Below are 12,144 nucleotides of genomic sequence, written 5' to 3' on the forward strand. Positions count from 1 at the left end.
CTGTACAGATGATCTGAAAAAGATCCTTCGTATAACACGAAGAGAATCGCTAAAGATTCCGATAAGTCGTCGAGTGGTTGACCAGCTCTCGCCACATCATGACAGTCAGTTTTCAGCTCTCTCTACTGAGGTGCTTGACCAGATGAACCGGAAGCACAATCGCAGTAGTTCTCCCTTTACTACCCTAGCCAATAGAGCGGAACATAGGGTAGCAAGCACAGGAGCCGGGCAACCCAACTATTTACCCAAGACATGATTCGGAGCTGATGCATATAAGGCCAAACTCGCGACGCCGAAGTAGGCCATAAAGCTGTTCGGACTTGCCGGCTACTCATTTGTTCCCATACCGAGCCCCTGGCGAGTTATGCCGAGGTGTGTGTGTAAAACAACCACAGGAGCAAAAATTTGGGTCGATTAGGAAAAAGTCGATAATGGACACTGGTTACGTGTACTGGGAGCTGAGTGATATGCCAACTATTATATGGATAACAAAGCCGTAACCCTAGCTATTTGACATGCCAGGGGTCGAAGGCTGAGGAAAAAGGCACTTTACAGGCTCAGAATAGAGAGCTCGGCCTACGAAAAGTTATTTTGGACCTCCTGTTGCACGTCTGCGCCGCCTGTCCTCGGTTAAGGGATTCCTTGACAGGAATAACCCTTGGATGATTGTACGAACCCGAACTCTGGTAGAGTCCTCGGGGTGACCGGCCCTTGAGCTACCTGTGGAGGGGATAATAAAAAGGAAAAAGGGGCAGTTAGAAAAGTAGGGGGGTTGCAGGCAGACCCGTATTGTGCTTCCATCGGTGCCCAGGGTATTTCAAGTGAATAATTGTGTATGCGCGGTACCCACTTCGAAGGCATATTAGGCGAACGGCGGAAGGTGAATTGCTAGTCCAATATGGACATTGATCGGTCATGTTGAATGGAGACTGGCGGCGTGATGGCCGACGTGGTATGTGGCGTGATAAGGCCGCTGTGCAGTTCGGCTGAGGTAGCCGTAGTATGATCTCCTGTACGGAGGGAGTGTTTCGTGCGCTCACCTCTAGGGGTGTGTGTCGCGTATACCATGTTTACTGTTTTTTGCTTTGGGGGGAAATTGCTTCTGACCCCCGGTATTTGGTTGGTGGATCTCTCCGTCGTCCCTGTCGGTGTACAAAAAGAGGGGCCCACTTTTGTACCCCTTTACCTGTGCACGGGCAGTCGGAGCCGCACCCGCGGACACACCAAGCAGAACAAGGGAGGTGAGCCAAGGTAAGAGCGAAGCCCAAGATAATCAGAGCAACGACAAGACCAAGACCACAAGGAGCAGAGGGACGAAGCAGGCTCCCCTGGCAAGACCCTTGCCGGGGCAGCTCGCCCCACACCAACAGGGCGAGCCACCCTTGAGCCCACGGTCCCCAACGCCATCATCCACGTGGGGCCAGGGCTCGGGAAGGCACCTATGTGGTGGCATGCAGATCTTTGTGAAGACATATTCAAGATCATATGAGGATTAGAAGAGGACGATCCTCGGCAAGATCCTTGCCGAGGGAGGCCACCCGACCCCCGGCAAGGTCCTTGCCGGGGACGACAACGCGCCGCAGCAAGACCCTAGCCGGGCCACACGGCAAGACCCTTGCCAGGCCACCCCGCAAGGCCCTCGCCAAGAACGCCGGCGGGGCCACCACCAGGCCCGCGCCAACCAAGCTTCCACCGCCGTTCACATGCAGCTGCCAGCCCAACCAGCTGGGCGGGCACCTGCGTGGCAACATGCAGCTCCCGGGCCAACTCATCGAGCGCCTTCGTGGCGGCATGCAGATCTTCGTGAAGGCTCCACCACCACGCCACCTCAGCTGCCTGCCTGCCTACATGGCACCGCACGCATCGCTGGCCAGGGCGTGTATCGAAGCAAGGAGGAGCAGTGACGGACGGGACGGGCCTCGCCCCCGTGCCCAATAAAGCAAGGGGACACCTAAGCTACGCATTAAATGCGTCTTGTCCTGTAATACGAGCGATAAGCTCAGGGCACTGTACACCTTTCCACCTCCTATGTGCCACTGTGGCAGCCCCTTCCGACTATAAAAGGAGGCCCATGGCGTACTGGAGAAGGATTCGGCTCTTTCGAACCACGCACTGACCACAGCTAGTTCGAGAGCTCAAGAACTCTCTAAAATACACCCACCAAAGCAGGACTAGGGTTTTACGCATCCTCGCGGCCCGAACCTGGGTAAACGATCCTTGTGCTGTCTACTAGCCCTGCTCTTCTCGCAACCCCGCGCCCCACCAACCGTAGTAGGGATTCTTGTGATCCCATAGGTGTCGTTCCACACCGACATCTTTGGCGCGCCAGGTAGGGGGCGCAATTGTGAGAATCTAGTCTAGTAGTTAGCTTAGCAGTTCTTCGTCACCATGGCTCCTAAGAAGAAGATAGCCACGGCGATCGGCTCGTTGGGAGCCGAACGGCCCGTGCCAGTGCGGACGAGCAGTGGCCCGGTCGCGGACAGGACCCGGGCCGCGGTCCGCGAGCACCAGCATCGCCCTGGTAGTTAGAGCCTGACGAGCAGCGTCGTTCGCGCACCGGACGACCGGCTACACGTCGCCGAATCCAAAGACGGAGCTGCCCCCTCCCCCGCAGGCAGCGCGGGGCTCTCCAGGGGTGTCGTTGTGCCACCTCCGGGCGGCGCAGCGACCTCTAGGACGCCCACACCGGCCACCACCACGCGCTCTTCCCATGGTGTGCGCGCCGAGCAGCGTCACCACGTTGGTGACCCTGGGCACCGCCGTGGGAAGAGCCATGTGCGTCATCCGCAAGATGAAGGGGTTCAGCACGCTCGCCGAAGCGCTGGCGAAAATGGCATGCAGCCGCTGGTTCGTAACGGAGCTCGATGAGTGGAGGGCCACCATCCGAAGTCTCGTCGCCGTCGCAAACAAAGACGATCCGCGACCGGCGGGGCCCTCGGGTCGGCGCTCCACCGAGCCACAACATGCTGGCGCTGGGAGGACCGGGGGAGCTGCGGCCTCGGTGCACTCTCCTTCTCCTCACCAACCACCGCGGGCGTCGGCCCGTCGTGAAGACGCTTGTGATAATATCTCCATAGCGTCGTCCGACCCGCGGACCCTCCGCGACCAGCGCCGGGACCTTCGGGAACGAGCTCACGAAGACGCTCGAACCACCGTCGAGCGCCGGCGCGAAACGTGCCGCCAGTCGGACAAGCGGGCGGGACCCGCTATGGACCACTCGGCACCGGGGGGCTCCGACGGCCTACCTTACGAGGTGGGCTGCCCAGCCTTTACCCGTGAGCTGCGGCAGTTCCGGTGGCCGTCCCACCGCATGTTCAAGACCGACGTCGGTGAGAAGTACACTGGCAAGACCCATCCGTCCGAGTTCCTCAGCATCTACACCATCGCGATGCAGGCTGCTGGGGCTCGCGACGACAAGGTGCTTGCCAACTATTTCCCACTGGTGCTCAAGCCCAATGTGATGTCTTGGTTGATGCACTTGCCGGTGGATTCCATTTCTTCTTGGTCGGATCTATGCCATGAGTTCGTTGGCGCCTTCACATGAGGCCACCAAGATCATGGCCAGGCCAGTGATCTGCATATCATTCCCTAGAAGGAAGGGGAGACCCTGCGCAAGTAAATCTAGAGATTCAGCCGGGTGCAGTACAACATCCCCGACGTTCATCCCGCCGCTGTGATTAGCGCGTTCCACCAGAACGTGCGCAATCGCAAGATGTGCGAGGAGCTGGCGATGACCAAGGTTAAGGATGTGGCCGAGCTATACGTTCTGGCCGATAGATGCGCCCGGGCCGAAGAGGGAAGGAAGTACCCTGGCAAAGACGTCGGCGCGGAAACCGACTCTACCGATGAAGATGCTGCTACCCCGACGAATAAGGGCCGGCGTCGCGACAGGAAACACAAAGGCAAGGCCGTGCTTGCCGTTGAGGGATCTGACGACACCAGTGCCAGCAAGAAGGTCAAGGCAGACGCCCCCGGCAAGGAGATTGCCGGGTGCGCCGCCTGTCGGGCCTTGGCGGCTACCGACAAGCCAGGAAGCTCCGGCAAGCAATACTGCAAGATCCACCGCACCAAGGACCACGATCTCCAGAACTGCCGACAAGTCGAGCTGCTTGCTGAGAAGCAAAAGGCTGAGTACGAGAGGCAGAACAAGGATAAGGACCAGGACGGTGCCGAGGGATCCGGCAAGAAGCGTGGCGGCCAAGTAGGCCGCCCCGGCAAGGACAACTAGCGAGAGAGGCCCACCTGGGGCCGCGACAAGAAACAAGAAGACGATGATCACGACGAGGACGATGAGTCTGGTGAGCAAGGGTTCCAGAAGGCTACGGAGGCCATGTGCGTCGATGGTGGCGCCTCGCTGCATACCTCTCACCGCCAGCTCAAGCAGTGGGCGCATGAGATTACAGCAGCAGAGCCGTCGTTCGACGCTCAGAAGCCGCTGAAGTGGTCCAGCACGCCCCTCATCTTTGATGCCGAGGACCACCCTGACCGCACTACCGCGGTCGGGTGTTTGCCATTGTTGGTCTCACCAACGATACGCAACCTCAGGGTGAACAAGATGTTGGTTGACGGCGGGGCCGGCCTGAACCTGATCTCGCCTGTCGTGATCAAGAGGTTGCAAATCCCTGATGGAGACCTCGAGGGAACGGGCACGTTTCAAGGGGTCAATCCGGGGAGGAGCCAGCCGAAGGGAAAGGTCACACTGCCCGTGACATTTGGAGGAGAGTTGAACTTCAGGACAGAGAGGATCGTCTTCGACGTGGCAGAGATCCTCTTGCCCTACAACGGGATCCTCGGCCGCCCGGCACTAGCCAAGTTCATGGCGGCGTCGCACTACGCCTACAACATGCTAAAGATGCCCGGGCCGTTGACCATCATCTCCGTCCCCTCCGACAAGAAGGATGCGTTGATTTGCGCCGACCAACTCTACCGGGAGGCAGTTGCAGCAGCTGCCGTCGAGGCACCTGCTCCTGCCGCTGAAGCCCCGGGAGGGAAGAAGAAGCCCAGCAAGACCTCTCGCACCCACTCCGGCAAGCGCACCTCCTCAGAGTGTTGTGCTACCATCGAGGACGTGCCAGAGAGCTCTACCGACAAGAGCAAGAGATCCAGAGCCGAGCCGCCATAGACCAAGAAGGTGTCCGTCAGGGAGGACGACACAGGAGGGGACTTCACCATAGGCTCCACCCTCGATGGCAAATAGGAAGGCACGCTCGCCACCTTCCTGCGGGCGAATGTCGACGTGTTTGCCTAGCAAGCATCTGACATCCCCGGCGTTCCCAGGGAAGTGAGCACCACCTAGCTGTCTGCCCCCACGCACGGCCCGTCAAGCAGAAGGTCAGAAAGCAGGCTTTGGAGAGGCAGGAGTTCATCACAGAGGAGATCAGGAAGTTGGAAGCGGCAGGTTTGGTGAGAGGAGTGCTCCACCCGACGTGGTTGGCCAATCCGGTAGTGGTGCGCAAGGCGAATGGGAAGTGGAGACTGTGTATTGATTACACAGATACCAATAAGGCTTGTCCTAAGGACCCCTTCCCGTTGCCGCGCATCGACCAGATTGTTGACTCAACAGCCGGGTGTGATCTGTTATCATTCCTCGACGCCTACTCGGGCTACCACCAGATCTTCATGACAAGACAGGATGAAGAAAAGACATCATTCATCACCCCATGTGGTACGTATTGCTTTTTATGGATGCATTTCGGGTTGAAGAGTGCTGGCTCAACGTTCGCAAGAGCAGTCCAAATTGGTTTTGAACCTCAGGTCCATAGAAATATGGAGGCATACATGGATGACATAGTGGTCAAAACCAAGGACGGGCCAACTCTTGTGCAAGATCTGGAAGAGACATTTGCTAACCTGCGCAAGATCAACCTCAAGCTGAACCCTGAGAAGTGTGTCTTTGGCGTTCCATCCGGCAAGCTTCTCAGGTTCTTTGTGTCGAAGCGCGGGATCGAGGCAAACCCAGACAAGATCAAGGCTATTGAGCAGATTGAGGCGCCCAAGCAGATCAAGGATGTGCGTCGGCTCACCGGCTACGTTGCCACCATGAGCCGATTCATCTCCAAGTCCGCCGAGCGCGCTCTTCCCTTCTTCAAAATCTTGAAGAAGGCAGGCCCAATAGAGTGGACCCCAGATGCCGAGGCAGCATTGCAGGATCTGAAGAAATACCTTTCCTCCACGCCAATACTGGTTGCGCCTAAACCACAAGAGCTGTTGCTGCTGTATCTGGCGGCGACGAATCAAGTGGTCAGCGCCGCGCTGGTGGCACAGAGGGAGGTCAACGAGGAGGCAGTAACGGCAGCAGAACCAGCGGATGGCAAGCCCAAGATTCCCTCGGCAGGGCCTGGTGCCGGCAAGGCGAGGCCCCCGGCAGAGTCTGATGCCATCGAGGCGGTGCCCGCACAGTCAAGTGAGGTGGTGCAGAAGAAGAAGAAGATGATGCAGCACCCGGTTTACTTTGTCAGCTCCCTTTTGCAGGGAGCTAGATCGAGGTACTCCGGTGTGCAGAAATTTCTCTTCGGCCTCCTTATGGCCTCGAGGAAGCTGCGTCATTATTTCCAAGCTCACGAGATCACTGTCGTCACCCGCCTCCCATTACAACGGATACTACATAACCCAGATGCGACTGGAAGGATTGTGGAATGGGCCTTGGAGTTGTCAAGCTTTGGTTTAAAGTTTGAAAGTACCTCGACAATTCAGAGCAGAGTCTTGGCGGAGTTCATTGCAGAATGGACCTCGACGCCTAACGAAGAAATCCAGGAGACCACTCTCCCCGGCAAGGAAGCAGACCGCGACTGGATCATGTACTTTGATGGGGCTTTCTCGCTGCAAGGCGCCGGTGCCGGTGTGCTGCTCGTCGCACCCACCGGAGAGCACCTCAAGTACGTGATAAAGATGCACTTCCCCAGGGAGATGTCCACCAACAACACTGCTGAGTATGAGGGATTGCTTGCCGGTCTCAGGATCGTGGCAGACCTCGGGGTTAAGAAGCTCATCGTCAGGGGTGACTCGCAGCTCATTGTCAGACAGGTCAACAAGGATTATCAGAGCCCATTGATGGAAGCTTACGTAGATGAGGTGAGGAAGCTGGAGGAGCTCTTTGACGGTATCCAGGCGGACCACGTCCCCCGAGCGGAGAACGACATCGCCGATTACCTGTCAAAGCGTGCCGCATTCAAGCTACCTGTGGAACCAGGTACCTTTTTGCTCCGGTTAACTCAACCATCCGTCGAACCATCAGCGGGGCAGAACAAGCGGAGGAAGTCAGGTCCCGGCAAGTACTTCCTACCGAGCCCCCCGGGGCTGCCGGCAAGGGTGCTGCCGCGGACGCTAAGCCTACCCAAGAGCAACTGGCTCCGGCAGGGCGTCAAGCCATGGCCGTAGAGACAGCCGCTCCCATGGCGGAAGAAATGCCTTTGGTCCTTGCCGTCGAGCCCCAGGCTCCGGCATCGGCGCAGCATACCGTCCAATTCCTCCAAACAGGGAAGCTTCCTGAGGAGCAGGAAGAAGCGGAAAAAGTAGCTCGTCGGTCCGCCCTGTACCAGTTCGTCGATGACGTCCTGTACAGGAGAAGGCCAAACAGTGTGAAATTGAAGTGCATCCCCCGGGAGGAAGGACTAGAGCTGTTGGTGGAGATACATGGAGGCATATGTGGCTCCCACATAGGGTCGAGGGCCCTTGCCGGGAAGGCATTCCGGCAAGGCTTCTTCTGGCCCACCACCCTCCAGGATGCGACGGCACTAGTAACCAAGTGTGAAGCGTGTCAGTTCCATTCAAAGAAGCTTCATCAACCAGCCCAAGCCCTTCAAACAATCCCTATCTCCTGGACATTCTCGGTCTGGGGGCTCGACATACTGGGCCCTTTCCCCCGCGCTGTCGGGGGCTTTGAGTACTTGTACGTTGCAATCGACAAGTTCACAAAGTGGCCGGAGGTGGAAGCAGTGAGAAAGGTGACTGCTCAGTCAGCTGTCAAGTTTTTCAAAGGACTGGTCTGCCGTTTTGGTGTGCCAAATAGAGTCATCACCGACAACGGCACGCAGTTCACGAGCAGCACCTTCATGCAATACATTCAAGACCTCGGCAGCAAGGTCTGTTTTTCTTCCATGGCACACCCACGGAGCAACGGCCAAGCGGAGAGGGCGAATGCTGAAGTGTTGCGAGGCCTAAGGACAAAGACTTTTGACAAGCTGCGCAAGAGCGGAAGGCGCTGGATTGATGAATTGCCGGCGGTTCTTTGGTCGACCAGGACGACGCCAAATCGAGCCACCAGCCAGACACCTTTTGCCCTGGTCTATGGGGCAGAAGCAGTTCTCCCCACGGAACTCATATACGGGTCACCTCGAGTGCTCGCTTATGATGAGCTTGAGCAAGAGCAGTTGCGCCAAGATGACGCGACGCTCCTTGAGGAAGATCGTCTTCGGGCGGCTGTGAGGCAGCATGCTACTAGCAAGCCTTGCGCCGCTACCATAGCCGCAAGGTTCATGCCCGAAGCTTTGAGGAAGGCGACCTTGTTCTTTGGCGCGTTCAGTCGGCCAAGAATTCCAACAAGTTGACGCCGAAGTGGGAAGGCCCTTATCGGGCAATACAAGTCACCAGGCCCGGCGCAGTCCGCCTGGAGACCGAAGATGCCGTCCCAGTGAGCAACTCCTGGAACATCGAGCATCTTCGCAAGTTTTACCCATAAGGCGCGGCTTGCCGGGCCTCCCGGCAAGCCACCTTTTGTACAAGCTTTGCCGGCAAGGCATGTAACCCTTCGTACAAAGCCAGGCGTAGACCCTGAGCATAAATAAATGAAGCGCTGGTGCCATAAGTCATAGCATGCATGCTAGGTCGAGTCTCTTCCTTGGTTAGGGTTGATAGTGCTCAGTAGCGACTAACACCTAGCTTAGAGGTCGAGTGCGCGTCTATCTGTTTCTCTTCTGTCCTCTTTTGGTTCGCAGGGCACATGAGCACTTCTGCTGACCTACTTGGAAGAAAGAAAATAGACGGGCGTCCCGACCCCGGCAAACCAGAGTTGCCGGGGGCTGCAAGCACAAGGATCCAACCGCGGCAAGATGAGATTGCCGGGGGGGCTGCAGTTCCAAATAAGTCTTTCATCCTCTGTCATGCATTTCGGAACAGGACTGGGGCATGTGAAACCTCATTTTTATCTCTAGGCTGTCGTGCTCCCCTTTTTCCTATACCTAAGGATTATTTCCTGGGTCCGGATTTGGTTGTAGCCGCGGCGGCAAGGAGGTAGAATGAGGAGCCTAAAGCCCACTTCATCCCTGCCTCCGCCAAGAGCGCGAGAACGGTAAAGTGGAGTGGGGGGACGGCAAGGCCTGTTGCCAGGCGAAAAACGATTATCTTAAACAATAACAAGGATTCGCTCCTTGTAGCGGGATTTACCCACGAACGAAAAACCCGGCAAGCATCCCTTTTTCATTAAAAACATCCCATACAGGTACAGTTCGTACGGAATGAAAAACATGAGCAAGGGGATTGCAAGTTCTAAATTTAACGAAGGCCCGCGGGCTTACAAATTAAAAAAGATATAAGGTGCCCGTGATCCCTTTCTTGTCCCTCTCCTCAGGAGGTAGGTCAAGGAGGCAAGAGGACAAAAGGGGCGCCTAGGCGAGCTACGAGCAGCAGAAAGCACCAAGAGAACACCTCGGTGGCCGCCCACGGGTAGGCCGGTGATGACGGTGCCTAGAAAGGAGCTGGAAGACGAGGCGGCAGGACCGGCAGTACGCGACGAAGGCGTCGGTGCCCGCTTACTCCGAGTTGACGGCCTTGCCGCCCGCCCTCTTCCTCTTCCGCAGCCTCCCGCCGCCAGCCGCTCAAGGAGACGGCCCCAAGAAGTTCAAGGAGCTGGCCCCACCCCCGGCAAAACCCTGCCGGAGGAGCGACCAGGTGCAGATGCTGCTGCTGCCGCACCCGCCCAGGCATGGGGAGTCCGACGCCTAGTCGGACTCGTCCCTGTCATCTGTCCCGCTGTCCTCCTCATCATTTTCGCTCGAGGAAGAGCTTCCATCGTCGGAATCGTCGGAGGAGGAGCTCTCCATGCAGCACTTCAGGCGAGTTCCAAACTCTCCGAAGACCTTGATGGAGAGCAGGCCGTCCTCCATTAATTGGAAGTAGAGGACGAGCCCCGTCGTCAGGCTGTGGATGCGAGCGAATGTCTTCCATCCACGGCGGAGGTACATAACCCGAGGAGCTGGGAAGTCGACGTCGACCCGCGTGCCCCCGTTCCCACAGCCCCTCATGTGCAACCTGAGGGTCTGGGGCGGGTCACGCTCCATCACCCGAGAAAATGGGGTGGGGAGACGAAGACGACGACACGGAGGCCGGAGCAGCCTGATGAAGAACTTGCAAGGATGGTCTTCAACATGGCCCTCCATCGGGAAGGGCATCATTGGCAGGGGCAAGGCTGGCGCGCTGCCCCATCCTCCTCTTCCCCGAGCACTACGGCCTCTGCCCCGGCCTCGCCCACGGCCTCGCCCCCTCCCCCTTCCCCACGCGGCCGGTTCCACCACCGCGGGCTCAGGAGGAGGAGGGACGCGCTGTCGAGCGGCGACCCTCGCCGCCACCGTCGAGGGACCAGGATTCCCCTTCTCCATGGTGAGTGAAAGGGAGAAGCAGAAGCAAGAGAAGATAGATGACAGAAGAGTGTGGGGCGCCATCCCCCTTCCCCCTCTTTATAAAGAGGCAGGGTTGGGGCTCGACCGCCCCGCTCGGCCAATCCAGCCACCAGAGGTGCAGGGAATCAGGACCGACCCGCTGCCCCAACCAGTGACGGCCCGGTTTCCCGCCTCCACCGCTTGCCACCCCAGGTGCATGGAGGACGCGTGGCGGACGTGCAGAACTGAGGGGACGGGTGAAGCGACCTCTCCCCACCCTGCGATCGTGGGGAGTGGACGCCTTGAAGACCGTGACCCGGCCCCGTTCAGTAAATAAGCCGCGCCTCTACGCCTCCCTCCTTTTACGGGGAAGGCGCGAGCCGCCTCTTTACTGCGATATGACGCATGCGTGTGGAAACCGCCCCACGCATGCCGCCACGTCACGCACACCCCTCCACACCGCGCCACGCGCGCGGGTCGTGGGAAGCGCAACGCGCGAAAAGTCTTACCGCGGTAAAAACCGCCCCGCCTGCCCACGCACCGTTTTGGGCCTGGCCCAACAACGTGTCGCGCTTATGTGTGGCCCAGGCCCGGGGGCTCCTGTCGGTGTACAAAAAGAGGGGCGCACTTTTGTACCCCTTTACCTGTGCACGGGCAGTCGGAGCCGCGCCCGCGGACACACCAAGCAGAACAAGGGAGGTGAGCCAAGGTAAGACCGAAGCCCAAGATAATCAGAGCAACGCCAAGACCAAGACCACAAGGAGCAGAGGGACGAAGCAGGCTCCCACGGCAAGACCCTTGCCGGGGCAGCCTCAGCAGCCCCAGCAAGACCCTTGCCGGGGCATCTCGCCCCACACCAACAGAGCGAGCCACCCTTGAGCCCACGGTCCCCAACGCCATCATCCACGTGGGGCCAGGGCTCGGGAAAGCACCTCTGTGGTGGCATGAAGATCTTTGTGAAGACATATTCAAGATCAGATGAGGATTAGAAGACGACGATCCTCGGCAAGATCCTTCCGAGGGAGGCCACCAGACCCCCGGCAAGGTCCTTGCCGGGGACGACAACGCGCCGCAGCAAGACCCTAGCCGGGCCACACGGCAAGACCCTTGCCGGGCCACCCGGCAAGGCCCTCGCCAAGAACACCGGTGGGGCCACCACCAGGCCCGCACCAACCAAGCTTCCACCGCCGTTCACATGCAGCTGCCAGCCCAACCAGCTGGGCGGGCACCTGTGTGGCAACATGCAGCTCCGGGCCAACTCATTGAGCGCCTGCGTGGCGGCATGCAGATCTTCGTGAAGGCTCCACACCTCGCCACCTCAGCTGCCTGCCTGCCTACATGGCGCCGCACGCATCGCTGGCCCGGGCACGTGTCGAAGCAAGGAGGAGCGGCGACGGACGGGTCCGGCCTCGCCACCGTCCCCAATAAAGCAAGGGGACACCTAAGCTACGCATTAAATGCGTCTTGTCCTGTAATACGAGCGATAAGCTCAAGGCACTGTACGCCTTTCCACCTCCTGTGTGCCACTGTGGCAGCCCCTTCCGACTATAAA

The sequence above is a fragment of the Aegilops tauschii genome, chromosome 1 (assembly GCF_002575655.3).
Source record: "Aegilops tauschii subsp. strangulata cultivar AL8/78 chromosome 1, Aet v6.0, whole genome shotgun sequence".
Lineage (NCBI taxonomy): Eukaryota > Viridiplantae > Streptophyta > Magnoliopsida > Poales > Poaceae > Aegilops > Aegilops tauschii.